This window comes from Phyllostomus discolor, chromosome 2 (genome assembly GCF_004126475.2).
Source record: "Phyllostomus discolor isolate MPI-MPIP mPhyDis1 chromosome 2, mPhyDis1.pri.v3, whole genome shotgun sequence".
In the NCBI taxonomy this organism is placed as follows: Eukaryota; Metazoa; Chordata; class Mammalia; order Chiroptera; family Phyllostomidae; genus Phyllostomus; species Phyllostomus discolor.
Window position 1 is genome coordinate 211,227,207 of NC_040904.2, and position 20,413 is coordinate 211,247,619.

At 42.4% G+C, this 20,413-nt stretch overlaps 1 protein-coding gene across 1 annotated transcript in view; it reads left to right on the forward strand.

Annotated features, from left to right (window-relative positions):
* Positions 1–1,771: 1,771 nt before the first annotated feature.
* Positions 1,772–20,413, forward strand: part of GRAP2 (GRB2 related adaptor protein 2) — a 60,414-nt gene continuing 41,772 nt past the window's right edge. Inside the window, exon 1 of the mRNA XM_028533016.2 lies at positions 1,772–2,018. The gene's annotated coding sequence lies outside the window, so the exon portion shown is untranslated. The remainder of the gene's footprint in view (positions 2,019–20,413) is intronic.

Sequence of the window (20,413 nt, forward strand, 5' to 3'; positions counted from 1 at the left end):
GAAAATAGGGGGAAAAATTCTGAAGCAAAAAATGTGGTTTAAAAAAGGGGGGGGTGCATCTTATAGTCCGATAAATGCAGTAGCTTCCTCATTAGGGCGCAGGCGGAAGATGCCATTATACTTCCTGGAGCACTATTCAACTTTTCCTCCCTCTTCCTGCTCCCCAGCCATGGAACTGGAGGGGGGTCAGTGTTTGACCACTTTAAAACTGCTGACTCTGCCAGAATAACGACTCCCCCGGAAGATGGTAGGGTTTGAAAACTGGCAGTGGAACCCTGGGGTGTAACGATGACCCAGGTCCTTGAACCCTGAAGACTAAAGAATGCTGAGGCCAACCTTGAGATGTCATTGTTTTAAAATTGGCAACATAGCCCCAAGCAATGTGTCATCCCTGTACACCAAAAGGTGGTGGGTTTGATCCCCAGATGGGGTGCGAATGAGAGGCAACCAAGGGATATTTCTCTCTCTTTCCCACCTCCCCTCTCGTTCTCCCCCCCCACCTTTTCTCTCTCTAAATTCAATAAACATTTAAAAAAATTTTTAAGTCAGCGACATGTTTTATCTTGAACTTTCCATCTTTATATTGTGGAAATAATGATGACCCTGTTCAGATACAACTCAAGTTGAAGAAAATTCAAGCTGACATTATTAAAAAGAAAGTCCTTCTTTAAAGAGTTAGGGGAAGCAAATTGCTTCTCTTAACTCATTTAACAAATATTTACTGAGCACTACCTGCTGTGACCAAGTGCTCTATTGATTCTATACCGGAGTCTTCTTTACTGTTTCAATTTAAAAAAGGAGCAATTATAACCAAAGAAAAGTTTTTTTTTATTAAAAAGGCAAATCTTGAGCAGGGTTTAGGTATAATGGGGCAAAGAGATAGAAAATGATACCATTTCACAACATAGAATAAGTTTAAGTTTTAGAGCTCCAAATAGAGTCTAACATGACGCACTCCTTCTTAGCCTTCAAGGGATTAATGCTAGGAACATCCTGTGAGCCAACATTTTCCTCTTTATCTTGGGTCTGGTCTCCAAACTCTGAATGGTGCCATTTAGTAAGCAGCAACATGTCTAATTTTATGTGAAAGATGCAACGTTGCAACCCATTTTTGGCAAGAGCAAAGAGAGAGGAAGAGGCCTTCACAAGTTGCACTTGTTATGGGAGGCAGGAACTTGGGAGGGTAAGTTATTAATCTGAAGGTAAGAACTAAGAGAGTTGAAGGTGATGGAAACTTAAAAATCCCAGAAATCCTGTAGTCCAACCAGCTCAAGAGAGAGTGAATCCCAGACCTAGTTCATATCTGACTGTGGCAAAACTGAGGCTGGAACACATCCTAGCTCAGAGCCTTTCCTTTTTTTTTTTTTTGGTTAGGGTAATATTATGGGCTAATTGCACTAAGAAAGCATTTTCCCTGGGATTTTAATATTGTGAGTGATCCAGAGTGGTATTAAATAAGTTCTCCTAAGAATTCTTAATGTTTCTCTGGTTGCATGGCTATACTAAGGGAAAATGAGAGTTTTCCTTAAGACCAGCAGCAGCCTGCCAATGCACTATCTCTAGGATTAGAAATTTTCTTATGTGAACATAATGGTTCAGGGGGGAAATTGTTAAAACTGAAACCAAGCATAAAGCAGCAAAAGTGTTTCAGTGAACTCCTCTTGCATTTTAGTTCAACTTTGGCAGCAAGAAAACAAAACCACATAATCTAAGGCTCACGCCCAACCCTCTGAAGCCCCATGTCTGCTAGTTCCTGTGTGGTTTGCCTACAGACTGCAGTTCTGACTGGGGGGCGGTTTGGAGGAGGGAGTAAGAAGTTAGGGAGGAGGAGGCACTACTAATGGATCTGTGATGTGAACCCTCTTTTCAGTGTGGTGGCTGGAAGGCAGCACAAGGTGGATCCGTACCCTGAAATGGCAGTAATTTGGATGTGAATTCATCTTTCTTCTTGCAAGAAAGGATTCTAATAACTCAGTGTCAAAGACAAGCCATAGACTCAATCTCTTCTCTTCTAAAAGGTATGTCATTATGCAACATCAGTCCGCATACTCTAGCGGTCTTGAATAGTTTTATAGTTTGCAGAATGCTCTCTGTGAGTCAAATCTTAATCCCATGGGCTTTCCAAATATTGCTTTTAAGATGTCCCATCTCTTAATCTTTTGCTGTAGCAATGTCTGTGGTGAGAAGATTTGACTTCTAACTAGCAAATGAACTAGGAAAGGACTTGTTTCTTACCCGACCCATTACACAAACAAAAAAACTCCACTGATGGCTTCTGAGGATTACAAAGGTGAAATTCCACTTCACCAAAGCATTTCATTCACACTGGGGGATTGGGTGAGGGGCTGAGCAACAATGAATGACACTAGTACTCTGAGGTCAGAATTTCTCTCGTTGCTCGCATTTCTACTTCTGTTAGCATTTATGTCACCTTTACAAGCAACTCCAATTTGGATCCCTTTACAGGAAGAAAGCTTTGCACTGAAATAGATTTTGAGAGGGTGTTGCCTATCTTTGTCTCTTTACTAACTGTTGATGCTATATCGCTAAGGCTGTATTTAGTTTAGGCGTCGTCTTAAGACAACTCCTCTATGCTCTTCGCCTCACCTGTTCCTGAAAACGAGAACTGAATACATCTACCCAGGGTTTTACTAACTTTAAAATATTGTATTTACATATCCAAAATTGGGCCTTGTTGATAAAGCATATACTACGTGATTTGCACAGTACTGAAAATATGCATCCTCAGATAAATTAAGACGGAAATGGTTAGGATCCAGAAATCCAAGGGCAAAGGTTGCATGTTGCTAGTGTCGTGTCATCTGAGAACGGGAAACCTCGGGCTGAAGACTCTTTTGTTCCATGCGACTGCATCTGCAATAGATCATTTAACTCTTTAGTGCCCTCCCCCACTTTCTTTCTTATTTTTGGTTTCGAAAGAACATTTAGTGTAAGTATATTCTGCTTTAACAACCCAGTATTGTTTATAAAACTTCATATTTATAAAATAATTTTAAAGTGATTCTCTTTACAAAAAGACCCATTACTAAACAAAGAACACTGCATAAATAATCATGTAAGTGCACTTAAATTTCAAGTTTAAAAAAATTCTGATTTGTACTCTTTTTGAGAACTTTGTTTTTGTAAAGAGAGACAGCTCTATATCATCGAATTAAAATACCTTTTCAGATTGAATTTGGAGTATCTCCCATGTAATAAACTGTAATATTATTCTCCCCAAATTGTAATAGATTTTTATCTTTTTAAAATGACTTTACTGAAGCAGAAGGGGAAGAGGTGATCCCTTTGTTCAATATGAAGAAATATCTTTATTGCTAGTATAATATCCTTTTTTGTTATCTTCCATATCTGAGGTCATGATGAAAATCCCTTTAATTTTTTTTAATTTCAATTGTTCTACGTCTGTGTTATAGGGATATTGTAAGAATAAATGAGTCAACCTAGATAAGAAGTGCCTTAGGAAAAAGGTGCTATGAAAATGCAAAGTGTTATCATTGTTAATTATTTCTTTGAATCTTCATCATTTTCTTCCCACCTCTTATACAAAAGATATCTGGCTCCCTTACTGCTTGAAGCCATCTCTTGTAGAACCACTGCCTCCTGGAAGAGCTGAAAATGACCCCAGCTCGTGCTTATTTACTGATTCTCAGAGAATAACAGCCATTGGTGTTGGTGACTTGTAGGGTTCGTGCCCGAACTTGAGCAGAACTTGCCTCTTTTCATGGATCTAGAAAAGTCTACAATTGTTCAAAAAATGTGTTATTAAGTGTGATTCCTTCCGGATGTCTTAAACAATAGTTGTTGCTTCTGGTTTAGTCCTAGGCACACAGTCTTCATTTTCATGCCCTTGTGAAACAAACTCAAAACTTGGTCAAGAATCTTTCTGACCTATTGAATCAAGGGCAGGGTCAGTTGGTCCCCACCTTGTCCATCTCAAGTATTTTGCCAGCATACCTTGATCTGTAAAGAAATAACCCAGCCTCATGCCTCCATCTATCTGCCTATCTATCTATCTATCTCTCTTTTTTTTTGCCACTTTACAATCCTCAGGAAAGTATAGTATATAAATAAATATTTACAAACATTTATTGGACATTCACTACATGTCAGGCCCTGTGTTAGGTGCTGAGTTCTCTTCAACAATGTTGATACCAGTTTAATAAGCTTGAGCCAGTAGGAATTTAGTAAAATTTTTTAGTTTTCTTTTTAAATATGAATTCAGAGGCAAACATTTTATAGAATTTTTAAAAAGCTATTACTAAGTACATGAAAATAAAAGTCTTATATTATCTCCAAAGATAAGGCATATATCTAATGAAGAAAGTGAAAACAATGTTCAAAAATAAAGTTGAAATATTAGTACAATGAATACCTCTATACTCCGTAGATTCAACAATTGTGAACTTTTTGCCATATTTGTTCCATCTGTATGTACTTCTTTCTGAACAACTTGTAAGTTACAGACAAAATGATGTTTCATCCTAAATAATTCAGTGCTCATCTAAAAATAAGGACATCATCTCCTACATAATCTCGATGCCATCATTATACCTAAGAAAATGAACAGCAATTCCTTAACATCATGTCATATAACTAGGCCATCTCTGACTTCTGCCATTTGCCCCTCAAATGTTGTCTATACCTTTAAAAAAAAAAACTTGATCTGATTTTTAAAAAGGAAAGCACATTTCTGCATTTGGGTTTTATGTCTTTTTATTTGACATTGAACCTTTTTTAAAGGTCAAGCCAGTTATTTTGTGGAAGGTTCCACATTCTGGATTTGTTGTTGCCTCATGGTATCATTTGTTTCTTCCCTGACCTCTTGTATTTCCTATAAACTTTAATTTAGAACTAAAGCATTGATTCGAGTTCGATTGAGTATGCGTTACAAGGTTCCATACTGCATCTCGGCAGGAGGCACATAATGCCGGATTCGCCCTCTATTTGTGACGCTCAGTCTGATCGTGGCTCCAGGCTGTGATCTCACTCCAGGGATCTCTCTTTTGTGGAGGTACTTTTTTCTCCTTTGCAATTAACAAGTAATCAGAGCAAGTGACACTTTGGGACAGTGGTAATATACTATTTCCCAGCAAACTATCACCAGTGACTTTAGGTGACAACCCTTGCCTAAATCAACTATTCCGTTAGGGGTCATACACATTTTAGTACACTTTGAAGGAGGATTAGACATGCAAATTCATCATTATCAGCAGCAACAGCAGATATTTATTGAGTGTGTAAGTACAGGTGATAACAACCATCATAATAATAACATTTAATGAATGTTTGTTGTGTAGCCAGACAGTCTAGGTTTGAAACCAGAGCTTCAGTTACTAACTGGGCCATCTGGGACAAGTTACTTACTCTTTCTGTGTGTTAGTTTCCTAAGCTATAAGATGAGAATAACAATGGCACCTATATCATCATATTGTTTTGAAGATTAAATAGTTGATACTTATAAACTTCCTATAACAGTGTCTGTTATTTTTCAAGCACTTTACAAGTATTAACTCATTTGCTGCTCATAATGGCACAATGAATTAAGTGCTAATACTCTCCTTCTTTCACAAGTGAGGAAACTGAGGTACAGAGAGATTAGGTAGCCTGCACAAGGTCACTTACCGAATTTTTCAGACTGTAAGACACACTGAACCATAAGACACACCTAGGTTTTAGAGGAGGAAAATAGGAAAAAAAATTTTGAAGAAAAAAATGTAAAATATTTAATAACATAAATAACATAGGCCACTGCCCCCCCAAAGCAAGCCAGGTAAGCTACATTCAGACTATAAGATGCACCCCCTTTTCCTCCCAAATTTGGTGGGGGGAAGTGCATCTTATAGTCAGAAAAAATATGGTAACTAGTTGGATTTAGCCCAGGCAGTCTGATTCCGGAGTATTCTCTCTGAAGACTGCCACACGTAATGAGAAGTGACACAAGTGAAACTGAATGGAAATCAGTAACAGAACCCTCTCCCACACCTCAATGACCACCACCACCCAAGTTTTAAGTTATTGAAAATCTGAGAATGTTGCTACCAAAATGTATTTGTTTTGTCTCTCTCAAGTACGGCACTCTATTAAGCACAGATGAGTTTACTTATTGTATTTATATAGCTTAAGAAACCTGAAACATGAAAGATAATACTAGGAACTGAAAAATGGAGAACAATGAAGAGGAAGGAAAAAAACTGAAAGGCATAATATGAGAGAGGACTTAGGAGACCTCAGAGCCTGAGGGCACAAGACGATACGTTGATGTAGTCAAGGGGGAAAAATCCCTCTCATTTTTCACCTGCCTGTGCTGTATGAGATTTTACCTCTTGTAAAACACAAGAGTATAGCCACTGTCCGATTTATGAAAGACCCCATGGGACAATGGGTGAGTCTCGCTGGAAGGTAAGGTTCCTAGTTGGTGATCTCACACATCAGAGATTCTGTACATCAGCCTCTGGCTTCCGAAATGTAACTGCAACACAGAAGAGGCCTCGCAGGCTGGGTACTGGTCGCCACCCCAGCAGGGGCCGGACAGAAGGGTCGAGGCACTGTCTCACTCGAGCCTTTATAAGATTTTATTTATTTATTTTTTAGAGAGAGAGGGGAGGGGGAAAGAGAGAGAGGGGTTGCTGGGGGCCATGGCCTGCAACCCAGGCATGTGCCCTGACTGGGAATCAAACGTGCAATGCTTTGGTTCGCAGCCCACGCTCAATCCACTGAGCTGTGCCAGCCGGGGCTCACTCAAGCCTTTGATGGCCACTACAGAAGACTCTCGAGTGTCATTTTCTAAAAAGAACTAAAAATGAATGAGAAAAAATCCAACGTTAATAATCTTTTCGTGCATTTCCAACACAGCCATTGCTAAATGGGTTCTGCCTTTTTGTGTTGTTTTTCTTTTAAGTGAAAAGCAGCCTAATTGGCCAATTGATCATAAATATAAAAGTTTGTTTTTCTTCACACCTCTCAGCCTTCTCAATCACAGGTTTAACCTGGCAGCCTACCAATGGTTTACGATTTGTGCCTTTTGTCTGGTGCTTTCTGAGGAAATACTGGAAACAATTGGCTGAGAACTTAGTAGGACTTCAGTAAATAATAAGTAAATACTTTTATGAAATATGATTTTAAAAATGTTTAAATAAGAAGTATTACTAGGGAAGTACACAAGTAGAAAAAATATGGTTGATTTGTAATTTGAAATCATATTCATCACTTTATAGGTCACAGGTTTTCAGCACTTGATGAAGCAAAATGTGAGGTTAGATTTGCTCCCCTCCTGTAAATAGAGTTATATTCTAAAAATATGGATTGTTGACTCAGGAAGGCTGTCAGGAAGATCTCAACCATATGCTAAATCTAGGAAAACTTTCATATTTTAATACATTATTTGAACTCTTTAAGTTGACCGTAAATACGCCGCTGTCCAGGACAGCACAGAGGTTCTTACTGGCGGTGGTGAGGTGCGGGGTGGAGGGGAGTGTCAGAGACACATTTACGGAGCGGAAGAAAGCTGTAGAAATCCTCCCCGGGGGAACCAGCGTGCCCAGCTCTCATCACACGCTCCTTTACACAGAACTTCCAGTGGGCCGGCGATCCCCGGAGTCCATCCCCATATCCTCGACAGGAAAAATTTCCTTTATTTGGAGTTTTGTCTTATTTTTACCTTATAAAGCCTTATAAAGCTTTAAAAAAAGAGTTTTTACATGTTATCTCATTTGATCTGGCTGTGATCTCTGAGGAAGACAGACCACATATTTTAACCTCTCGTGTTGCAAAGTAGGGAAAGCAAAGCTCATGCGGTTCAACGACTTGCTTGAGGTAATTTTGCTAATGTCGGCCAAGACAGGACCAGAGCTGGGGAGTTGGAGCCCAGGGCGCCTTCTGCTACAGCGGTCTGGGCACAGCACTCCGGGGATGCATTAAGGAACCCCTAATGCGGCTTCTGGAAATCTGCATCCTAGCTCTACTGGAAACTACCTGTGTGACTTTGAACAAGATGTTATAACCTCTCTGGGCCTCAGTTTCCTTCCTGGTCAAGCGAGAGTTAGGGCCACATGCTCTCTAAAGCCCTCTTGGTTCTGTTGCAGACTCCCTGGGGCTGACAACAGAAATGGCTTGTTCTGTGATAGATGGCAAGACCTTTCGGCCCTGCCCTGTAGGTCATAAGAGCCAGCGTCCAATTCATGATGGGTCCCCTCGCAATGTCCAAATCCTGTTAGAAACCGTAAACTTCAATAGTGCTTTGATGGGCTGTTTGTGTGTCGTTCTCCTCCCAGTCGCCTCATTTTTCTGCAGGGCTGTCTCACCGCGATTTGAGTCTCAGTCTGCTCTGAGCAGGCAGACATGACACAATCTATTATTTTCTCTCTTGGGTAGTTCAGAGTATAATATGGAAATAAATAATGCTGATGGACCTATTTTGGGCTTAGACCTTATCCTTCTAAAAACGTTATTCCTCTTAAAGCACCCAAACCTTCCACCTGATTTTTCATTATAAGAGTTATTTTTATATTTCTTTAATATCCCTGAAATTGCTTGGAAATGTGAGATTTTTGTGACGGCCTGCAGCACCGAACGCAGAAGCCTCGAGACAAGAAGGATGTGATAAGCTTTGGGAAGTATTTGGAGAATCTTTGAGTCAGAATAATTAGGACACATTTGTATGTTAGCATTTGTTTCAGATTTATAAAGTGTCCAGAGCATATGCTGCCAAGTACACAAATCCATGATACAGTCCCAGTTTAATTCTGAGTCTCTCCGGGAAGCTAAAACAAGCAGAAAATTCTCGTGCTCCATATGTCAGTAAACTAGGGTTTTATAACACCAATTATCAAACAGTGGAACTGCAAAAGCAAGGGTCTGCTACACGTTGGAGCAACCCCCCCGCCCCCCGCCCACCCATGCTCTAGGCCTTTGGACCAACCTGAGCCAAATACTGTTAGCGTGAGCAGGCTGGCTTCCTCAGTAACCGGGAAGGCAGCAATCTCTGTTTGTGATTATCGGCTGATGATAGGAAATTGGGCCCCTGTTTCTCAGTCATTTTGCTCTTTGAGTTTTCTAGAAGAATTCAGGCTGCCAAGTGGAGTTATATCAACTTCTCACAGAGAAGGACACAGTTTGCTCTGCACTTTGTCAGGTCATCGGACCGTGGGAGGCAACACTGTCCGGGGCTGACAGTGACGGAGCGTGAGCTCAGGTGGGCTTGTGGGTGACTCGGTGTGCCGCGCACACTCCTCTGTCCTCGAGTGAGATGATGCTGTTCTTTAACCTGCTGCTACCCAGGAGACTTAGGGAGAGGCAGGCGTTGTTACCCCGAGAGCATTTTTATATCTTTGATGTAATAGAAACACCTAATACTTCATTTATAAAATGCATAACATGGTGATTTCTTATTTAAACAAATCCATTTTGGGGAATTTCTGTCTTCTAGACCAATGGTGTTAAGAGACCACTAACTCGTATCATAAACCAGATACTGTGCAATGTTGCACCTTGACACTTAGTACCCAGTAAATATCCAGATAATGAAGGAGAAATCTCAAAGCTAAAGAATCCCCCAGCTGGAGAGCAATTCCCAAGACCTGGAACAAGCAAGATGGAGCTCCTAGAATGTAAACTCTGTTTTTCTGTAGCCTGGATACATACCTTTTATCTTAAAAATGCAAGCTGTAGGGAAAAGGAAGTTTTACTACACAGCCAACTCTGTCAGCTCACATTATTTTATAAAGTGAAGGTTCAATTAGGTGTTATTATCATCAAGAGAGCAAGCTGTAAGGCTTTGTCATGTAGACACTATAAAAAATTACCTGTTTGGTTACTTTAGTTCACCTTTTGGCTCCCGTCAACAGACAGCCCCTTAGTCCCCAGTTCACTGTACCCAGATGTACTGAGAACATTCAAGGTAATAAAAACGAAAACAAAATAGGGTCCTTTTCCCTAAGGAGCTAACAAGCTATTAGGGAAACTGGGACAAACAAAAGAAAATGCTACTTTTCACGATGAGGACACAGAGTAAGTGGCTCGAGGCGGTGCTTTGTGGAGAGGGCTCTCTGAAGGAGGCGCACCTGCAGGCAGAGGGAGGCGGCTCGTGGAAGAGGCATAGATGCATCCACAGATTTGCACATTTCGGGAAAATCATAGGAGGAACAGGGTCTTCTTCACCGAAGATCTTTGCAAATGACAGAGTGGAGAAGGCTCCCGTAGAAGGCTCCCATGATTTTTTTTCCTTGGGGATCTCAAAGTTAAATTTCTGCCACTGGAAACCGTACCTCAAGCTCTTTTCCCAGAAACACTGCTCTGCTCTCACTTCCAGCTATGCCCTCCTCTAAGTCTTCTTTTTCAAACACAAATATCCTTCATTCTTTTGACTACTCTCCTATGATGTGGCTTTACAGACTCTCATCATTTTAAGTGTCCACCTCTGCCAGACTTCGGTTTAAGGCCCCTCCTGAATCACGGTGCCCAGATGGGACAGAGCTCTCCAGGAGCAGTCTGATAGGTGCAGGACACCATGGAGTAACAGCCTCCCCTGATGTATACCTTATACTCCTATTAACATGGCCCAAGATTGCATAAGTCTTTTTGGCTTTGATGTCACACTGCTGACTCATAGTGAAATTGCGGTCAAATAAAACCTGTGAGTTCCCATGCACCACTGTGAAGCCAGATCTCCCTTACCTAGGCACAGAGGTTTAATTGTAGAGAAATTTATTCCTTTTACACGTAGTCATATTGGTTAGAACCTATCAAAATGTTTTAGAACTAGCGTATTAGTGCTCCCTCCCAGCAGATGAGCAGGTGTTTATTCACTGGGAGGATACAGCTAGTCTCCTGCCAGGTCCCCAGCAGAGGCCTCTGAAGGGTCAGGACTCAGTTATCTCCTTCTTGTCAATGAATTGTCTGCAGCCCTGGACAAGTCTATTGTATGTCTTTAGACTAACTAGTGAGCCTTACCCTTTGTAACTGTAAAATAGAAGCAAACAAATATGAATTTGCATATCCCAAGGACATGCAACAATGAGTCAGATGTCTACAAAACTCGAAGTAAAAGTTACTCAGAGGCAGTACATGTGAAAGAAAGAAATTTTTATTTTAGGCCCTTGGCAGCTTTCAGAAGAGTTGATTATCCTTATCACTCACTATATGATACAGTAAATAGCATTCATTTTTGCACCTGTTTTGAAGTTATAGTTGAGTTGTCCAATTTGGGGTTGTAGTAACATCATGTGATGTCAATATAATTTCAGCGTACAATTACTTGTAATTTGTGTAAACACCATAAGGTACAGTATATATGTTTTATTGCAAGGCCTGTTTAATGTGGGTCTCCTCTCTCCATCCCCTGCCCCAGCCCCACCTTCCACCCCAGCCTCTTTCGTTAGTAAAACGAAATAAAACAAGGACTACAAAGACCTTGAAGTTTAGGTTTCCGTCAGACCTTTGGAAACCTCTGAAAGTCTTGCCAAACTGCAGTAGCTCAGCAGTCCATAGGCTTTCGTTCCTGGCCAAAGTAGAGAACTGACAAGTAACTTGTATAATATTTATAATTTCAAGCTAATAGAAATGTCACATTTCAAAACACATTCTGTGAGCAGTCTCATTCATTATGGAAAGGTGCAGGCTATGTCTACAGCGCAAATTTTGATGTTGCTCTTGACCTTGAAATCATTAATAGTCAAACCCCGCCCCTCCCCCTCCCCAGTGATCTCGCCCAGGGCCTTGCTCTGCAACAGGAGGAGGTCCAGGGATGTGCAGTGCTGACACCGCCTGTGCGCCCGCCCGCTAGAGTTGAGGATGTCAGACCCTGCCTCTCACCTACTGAACCAGAACCTCAACTCTAACAGGACTCCCCTGGTAACTCCCGTGCACAGTCAAAGCTGAGAACTGACCTAGGGTGAAGGGATTTCACCCCACTTTACCCATTATCTACTTGTGTCATAATACAAAATTTACAAAATTCCATTTGGTGCTTATTAACAGTTTAGAGTTGTTAAAATTTTATCAGATTTAAATATTCTATATAATCCATCTATTTTTCAAAGTATGTATAACTGGCTTTAAAATACTTTTGCCTTTCTGGGTTCCTGCAGAGCCGGGGTTTTCAACAAGGGGTGATTTTGATACCCCCTCCCCACCAGGGACGTTAGCCAGTGCCTGGGGATATTTTCGGCTGCCCCAGTGTAAGACAGGGGAGAGAGTGCTACTGGTATCTGGCATGTAGCAGTGCCGCTAGTGATCCTACAATGCACTGGGCAGGCCTTCCGCACGGCAAAGACTTAACCAGCCCAAATGTCCGTAGTAACGAGGTTGAGAGGCCCTGTTATAGAGGTATATGGATTGCAGAAAGAGAGTCACATGTGCAGCCATGTACAACAGAATGTCATAGGAACATGGAGCCATGAACAAATAGACTGGCAGCTGCCTGAGGGGCGATGGTGGGGGCTTGGGAGGAAGGAGAGGCGTCTAGGACCGATAGTAACCAATGCTTTGTGCACAAAGACAGTCAACGTTAGGGACCAGGGTTGGGGCCAGAGACTGCTTGTGAGGGAGGTGTGGGCTAGAGAGACACGAGGCTCCGAGCGTAGGTACTAGGTGTGATCTCAAAATCATATGAGACCTGGAAGTCAAGGAAGGATTCCAGGTGTTAGCACAGGGGTACACGGTGGATTTCAGGTAAATCCAGGAAGAGGTGGCCTTAGGAGCAAAGCAGAATCCCACTTGCTGGAACTGGGACGCCTCAGAGCCAGGAAGCTGCAGGGGATGAGCATGCACAGAGTTAGCGAGCTTCCAGCTAGAGTGAACTTCCTAAGTCCCTCCCAGCTGAACAGTGCTTCGAGTTGAGTTTGTTTGCAGTACAGTTCACTGGCAGGAAGGGGTCAAGTGCTTCCAGCTATGGAGGCAGAAGGGAAAAAGGACCGGTTTTTTGCACCGGTTCCTGGCACTGGTTACTGAAAAATGAAAAATCATGGGATAACAACTGGAATAGCATTTTAGGGGCCTTCCAGGTCATTTCCCTACTGCAGGGCACCTAAATCATTTTAGAAGGAATATCTACTCTTCAAATGTAAAATTTCCTGAGAAAGATTGCTTAAGGACCTGTGTTGATGCCTAATCCAATCTAAACCAAAACTTCTTCCACATTCCTAACCCTAAATCCCCTGCTGAGAGGTAAGTCGACTTTCTTTAATCTTACCTTGCACACAGGGCTCGTGCTAACACTCCATAAAGGTAAATAGCCCAAACTACCTCCACACCTGCCAGGCCCAGCCTTCCCTTCTCCGGGCTTGAGAACCTCAGTTCCATCAGCACGTTGCCCTGAGTCTCTGCCCAACCTCGTGTCCCTTCGCTGTTCTCCACGCCCTCTCCCAGGTTTGTCTGCTGGTGATAGTCACGACCAAAATGTGTTTATTAAGTATATGTTGCGTGTAGACTGTCCTTTGACCACAGAGAGCAAAGGAGGGAAAATGTAAAAGGATATATGTGATCTGGTTGGTTTTTATTAGTCTCTTTTCTCTCTCCAAGTGGTCAGTCTTTGCCAAGTTCATAGTCCAACTGGAGCAATAGTCCTTAGGCTAAGTTCCACTGTAACATTTTGGTTGAAATGTTACAGTGAAAACATCCTGCAGATGCTTTCACTGTGGCCCTCAGCTAAGAACAATGGAGTACACTATCATATAAAAATAGCTCCAATTGAACGTAGCTGTAAATAAAACGGAAATAAATGCATTTGCTCAGTTCCAGAGAAGACATTACACTGTCATGTGGACTTTTTTTTTTTTTCAAATGAGCTTCAAAACCAAGTTCTTTTCCACAGACAGGGATTTGTTCAACAATTCACTCACTTTGCTGCAACTGGATTAATTCCATTTCACATCATGTCTCTAAGTGGAAAAGAACCGTAAACTGATCTGCAGCAGGCTAAGTGGATATGTTGATGTGCCCAACGTCAGTAAGATTTATGCTGACTAGATTATAGCCATCGCGGTGGGCTGGTTGTTTTAGCTTCTGTAAAGTAGTTGCAAAAGTGCGCCACTTCAGTATGTGCATTGAAAAGGGCTTAGCAAAGTCACAATAGATCGGAGATGTTGCAGAATGAGAGGGAGCGCAGATGGGCAGAATGAGATGAGTATCCCTCCCCTTCCTCGTGCTGGAACCACTCTTTCCGCTCCTCGGTGTTATTAAAATTTTATATATACATTTTCATTTTATCCCATACTCGTGTTCTAAAAGCCACCATTTTAGATTTTTGAATTGCTTTACACGGCTCTGCTAAAGATAGACACCCAACCCCACTTGCGGTTGAACGGGCTTGCTGTGTGCTCAGCACTGTGCTCAAAGTGCCGCCCGGTAGTGGACCACCACCCCCACCCCACTCACTCCACCCTCCGCCCTCTGCGGCACACCGTCTCCCCTGCATCACTCGCCATTTCCACAGACACCCTCATCAGCTTCCCAGGATTCTCAGTCTCTGCCCTGAGACCCTTCCTTTCATTTCCCTCGAATTGCTGCTTTGTCCTGGCTTGCACTTACACAAGAAGGCTGCTAGTAGCAATTTGTCTGATTTCTATAGCTGGTAGTTTCTATAACTAGTAGTTACTTTCCAAGGAAATAGCTTGTGGAGATGCGCCTGGGGTGTCACGGGGCTGGTAAATGAATCAAATGTGATCATGTGTATTAAAAAAGCCATTAGTGAAGTGTAACGTGCTCTCCAAATGTAAATTATCTCTACATTTTATGATTTTAGGATTGAAAAGCAGCTGGGTGACATAGTCATTAAAATTTAGTAAGACTCGATAGCACAGTTGAAAAAGAAAATCAGAAAATCTGGGGCGTTGACCCCTCCATCCACAAGCTGGAGGCCTCCGACATTTCTCACAGCCGAGTGCATGCACTGCCCTGAGCGCGTGCACTCTGGGCCACGGACCACGTCCACTCACCATCCTGGAACAAGGCCTTCATTCTGGCTTGAGCTCCCCCATGCCCCGCACAGCCACCTTCCAAAATCCCAGCCAACCTTCGAGGGCAAACCCCAAACCTACCCCTTCTCCCGAGCTCTTCCCCAGACAGAATTAATCTTTTTCTCCCCAGCACTCATGGCAGCCTCATGGCAGAATTATTTATGTGGGTATTGATCTCCCTGAATTGACCGTGACCTGCTGAAGGGCATCTTCCTGGCCCACCCACCCTCCGTGAATAACAACAGCTCAGAGTAGAGTGGCCAGAGGATACAGGAGAAAACTCCATGGGCCAAAAATGCCCACGGAAAGGTTTCCTCCCAGAGGCTGGTCTCAGATATGGAAATGTCTTTGGGTGAGCAACGTCTGGGAAGAAACACCCCACTGAAATGGAACAGGGTCAATTAAATAGACTCACAAAAACCCTATGGGTACATGGAAGCTGCTATTTCTTCTTCTCTGTGCTTTTCTGTACATTTAAATGCTTTCTATTTAAAAATGATCTTAAAAAGCCTGCATCCTATTTAAAAGTTAGTGAGTTGAGTAACTTTCTAATTTGATTTTCAAGCCTAAAAGTCCCTCTGTAGTTTAAATTACAGAAGTCATTCTTTGCGCCCCAGCTTACCTGTACTTACCTGTACTGAACACGGTCCTCTTGAAACTGGTAGTTCTTAGGCTGTGTTTCACACAGCGACAGGTTGCACTGCACCTTTACTGAAAGGAATTCTTTGTGCAGGGCCTGGGGCTTTTGGAGGATGAGAAGTGCCACTTTTTCTCATATTTTTAAAAATCCATGAGCTGATTTAGTATTTTAATACTTTAGCAGAGCAGAAAGTATTTTTTAGGAATCATGTCTGAACCAACCAACCATATAACTATTGCCAAGTACATAATAAATGCTCAGTAAATATTTTTAGAATAAATCAAAGTGCTCTGCACTTCTGAACAAAAGGCAGCTTCAGTCATTTAAAACAGAACCCATTGGGTATAGTTTCCCATGGCTGCTCTTTTATGTTCGTTAGAAATCATAGAAAAATGGGAATTTGGGGAAAAATTAGTCACTGTTATGGAAACTGTACTGATGCGAGCAGATTGTATCTTTGTTTACAGTGATTTGATACCCAATTATTTGAGGGTTTTGTTGTCATCTGTGTTGTCACTATAATGGAAGATTGGCCCACAGCCCTCATCCGACGCCAGACTCCCGAGCGTCGCCCAGTTCTCCCCGCAGCAGCCCAGGCCTTCCCCTCTCTCACTTGCCCGGAGCCCTGAGTCCTGGCACAGACCCCTACCCTCACACTTGGCCAGCTTCCCCGAGGCCGCCCTCCCTCCCTCCCTCCCCTCCCCCTGGCAGAGGCTTCTTGTCCTCAGACATTACACCCTGAAATTGGGAGCTTCCGGCGAGTTAAAAAGGGAAATATAGAATTACCTGGCTCTATCAGTGTTTTAAGTGTTCTTGCAGACTGAAATGAGAGCTCTTGTATAAAACCACTGAACTCTTTCTTAAGATATGCTAATTTTTCTCTCCCTCCGATTGAACTGTTGACCTTCTGGATATATGACTAGTTATTACCTCAAGTATGTTTGGAACTATTCTTGCTCTACCCATTCTAAAATGTAATTAGCGCGAAGACACTATTGTGGGAGCACATCACCTGGGGCTGGGATCTCATTAGACAGCACAGATCGAGCAGAATTGAGCATACTCCGCACTTTAACAAAGAACCTCCTAAAAAAAAATCCGTGGCGCTGGAGGAAAAGTTAACGCTTTCGTGAGCCCTCTCTTGCTCATGTATTGATTTGTGTAAGAATCCAGATCGAGAGAGGGTCGAGGCTCTTCTGTCTGAAAAATGAAAGCAACTCTGTTTTCTCAGCGGTCTGCCTTGACGGCGCGGCTGCTGTCACAGGGTCAACCAAAACCAAAATAATTCCTTTTAGAGCTCAAGCTTTTCCCCTCAAGACATGCAAAGGATTTTAAGACAAAATATTTATCCTTTCAACAGCAGATGTTACAGAGAATGAATATGCTCTAGGAGACAGTTAACAAACGTGGGAAAACTGGGGCCCCGGGGAGGTGCGCCCGCTCCCCAGTTGTTTGCGCTGCTCCTTGAACACTGCCCAGCTCTTCCACCGCGGAAGGAGCTCTTTCTTTTCTGGACCGAAGACCATTTCACGCTGCCTGCTCAGCTATTTCCGTGTGCGCGCCTAAGTCTGGGACCGATCCCAACGCTTAAGGTTATTAAGTCTTAAATGAATAATAATGAAGCTCCTCATCCTGCGATCCCAGAGCTTACCATTCTGGTTCGTTCCAGGATGCCCCGGCTGGACCCTAAGTGATGGAAACTTTTGGGAGAACACTTGCCTAATTCCGTCATTCCCCTCATTTATAAATCTAGAATGTGTTTCAGTGTTCAGAGATGCATCATATAAACAATAATTTCTCATTATTATAACATCGTTCTCTAATTGCACAAATATTTCTGACCTAAATTTATTCTTGTCATGGCCGTGTGCGCAAGCACAGTCTAGTTTGTCTCTACACTATATTAGTACTGTACTAATTAGCTTTCCAGTGCTGCCCAAGCAAGGGACCGAAAGGCTCTATCTAAATCATGAAACACGAAACAAAGCTAACACTTTGTTAATTATATTTTAAGGGCAGTCTCGGCACTAGGTAGTGCAGCAGAACGTAGGCCTTTTTTTAAGAGAAGATAACAGAAAACTCTACTCAGTTAATAAAACATTGGTTTATCACCTACCATGCACAAACTCGGAGAGGCAAAAGAGGCGAAGACAAATAAAATTGGCTAATTTTGCTCTATAGCCATAATTAAAGGCAATAAAAGGCAAGTTAATATGTGTTTTGATTTAGTATCAAAATAGCTTGACATATAGCAGACAGAACCATATGAAATTGACAGTGTCTGACAGTTTTTTACCAAAAGAAGTTGCAAGTCATGATTTGACCTAATGTGAAGATACTCTTGTCATGCTATCCCAGTTCCTAAAACATTATACTGTTCGTTTCCTGTCTGTTTTTTAAATTAAACAATTCATTTCAAGTTGAAGCTGTCATTTGACAATCTATAGAAGGTAAATACAGGTCAGATTTGACTCCTGTTTTTCATATTTATTTCTGTAGACTCAATAACATATATTTTGTAGTTTTAAAGTTTTTGATTACATGAGATGCTGTATTTGCTTTAGAGTCACAAACCTGCTGCCTGTTCTTCGTGTGATACTCCCCAACTTCGGGTGATACTCCCCAACTTCATGTGATACTCCCCAACTCATGCCATTTCCTTCACGATCTTCACACAAAGCTGGCTTCTCTCTTCCCCTCTTTTCTGCAGAGATGTCTGGTTGTAGAGCACTCCATTTATCTGCAAATACTTTTCTATAGGCGATACTTTTCTACATCCAGTCTTGCCAGTCTGGTTACTGAGAAATCAGAACAGGTTACTATATGTGTATTCCACTAAACACATTCTTCTAGTTCCATCAACAGTTAACAAATATTTACCAGGCACCTATTTTGTGCCAGCAGTGGAGTCGGTCCTCTGCCAGACATGAAGTTGTATCAACACAAATGTATGCATTAATATAAGTCCAAACTGAGTGCTAACTATATAGGCCAGGCACTGCTCCAAGCACCTGATGTGTATGAATCTATTTAACCCTACCCAAGGGGGTAGATTTCATTGTTTTACTTATCTTGAAGATGAGGAAACCTGAGGCCAGAGGGGTTAACTGAGCTTCTAGAGCCCAAATACTTAACCAAGACACCAAGAATTTGTCTGGTTATTGTGGGGGACCCAATGTTAGAAAACAAGTGCTTTTCCCAGACCATGAACCAATTAGTGTGACCAGTTAGCAGTGCCTCCTAAAGCCCTAAAATAGTACCAACCCAAGCCAACTTGTGTATAATGTCACAAGACACAGGAGCCTGTCACATTGGGTTTACTCCCAGCTCAGGACGCTAAGACGCTGAGACCCCCGTGAGGCCCCTGACGGACCCTGGGATGCAAACCAGCACACTGAGCAGCGCCTTCGTGGAGAGTCACATCTTACCCCAAATCTTATCACAACCCCGCAGAAGGCCGGCGCTATCAAGAAAATGTTCACTCATTTTCCCGTTATGCCCAATGTGTGAACACCGATAACACATCTAAATTCGAAGAAAATCAACAGAAGTCATCTCAGTCAACCTGAAAATCTAGTGACTCATTCACAGCCTTTTCACAGAGCTCCTGCTGGGCCGCCCTGGTTCTCCCGGACCAGCCTCCGGGCCTCCTGCAGCCGGAGTGCAGCTCAGCGCTGCTCATCTGCACTGCGGCGGATCGGGTGAGCGCTGACTTCCTTTTGCACGGGCCTTCGAGTTGCTCAGCAAGCTGTCCCTGTTTCTTGCTGACAGTGACCCCACTGCTTATGTCCCCAAGACAGGCCGAACAAGGTCGCCTTGGAAAAAACAACAGGGAAGAAGATGCTGGCTTTTTAGCCCCAAGAGTAGATTTCATCTCTCTGAAGGTAGTAAACACAACATCTAAATTTGACTCAATTTATGTCGTCTTATTAATATGTGAATATATGTAGATGCTTAAACCATGTATGCAGACGGCTTAAAACAAAACAAAACAAAACAACACATTGCCTCATTCATTAGAAAGATGAGAGCGGGCAGGCCAACTCACCAGAGCAAAGACAAGGGGGTGCTCCTCTACACACATGCGCACACGTGCTCTTTGGTGTGGTGAGGTCTACAAGACAGTTAGTTGCCCTGGCAATGAAGGGTAATAAATGTTTTCAAGGATTTTCGTGTTAAATTTAAACTAGTCACATGAACTTACTGAGCTCCTGTGAGCTTAGCCTCAGGCCTCCATCCTCCGATAGAGGTCTGGCCCCGATTTCCGCCACCCTGGCAAGGCAGTAAGTGGGTGCGGTAAGGGCAAAGGCTCAGGGGCCAGGCAGCTCAGGCTGGAATTTCAGTTCTGCTGTTTTCCAGCTGTGCCACTCAGCTAAGTTACTTAACCACTCTGTGCCTCCTTTTCCTCACTTGCAAAATGGAAGTAATCTAACTGAAATGAACCCACGTGGGTTTGTTATGGAGCTTCCATGAAATAAATGATAAAGCGTTTGGAACAATGCCTGGTTCGGAGTAAGCCCTCAACATATGTGAGTTACTTGTTGCAGTAACGAAATGGGCTCACAGGTTCCAGTTAGGACACCATCGAGCTCTTTTTTGTTTTTAACTTTAATCTTTTAGCACTTCAGTCTCATTTCTTCTCTTATGTGCATGCAGAAGGAAGATGGTTAGTCATCCTTGTAGTACAATCTTTTATTAAAAACCCTTATTAAGTCTCTTCAAGTTTCTTTTCTGCAGTAAAGGGTACAGATTACTTAATTATTCTGTTTTACATGCTTTAATCATTTATTTGACCTTCTCA